Here is a 278-nt window from a genome sequence, read left to right on the forward strand (position 1 = left end):
GATCAGTTGAATAGATAAATTGTGTTAGATATTTGACTTATAAGTATGACACTTAGAGGTAAACCAGCGTTTTGATATCGTACAAACTGAGTAAATATTTCAGTTATCGTAAATGGAAGGTAAAATAATTGAATAGATAAACTGATCTCTTCAATATCAAACAGTTTTCTTGAATACTAAATACTGGATAAGCTGAACTGGCAAACAAATATTTAAAACAAATCTAAAGATATATAAATTGATATGCTGAATATTTGCTAAGTTACGGATATATTAAC

Source organism: Penaeus monodon, chromosome 20, assembly GCF_015228065.2.
Source record: "Penaeus monodon isolate SGIC_2016 chromosome 20, NSTDA_Pmon_1, whole genome shotgun sequence".
NCBI lineage: Eukaryota > Metazoa > Arthropoda > Malacostraca > Decapoda > Penaeidae > Penaeus > Penaeus monodon.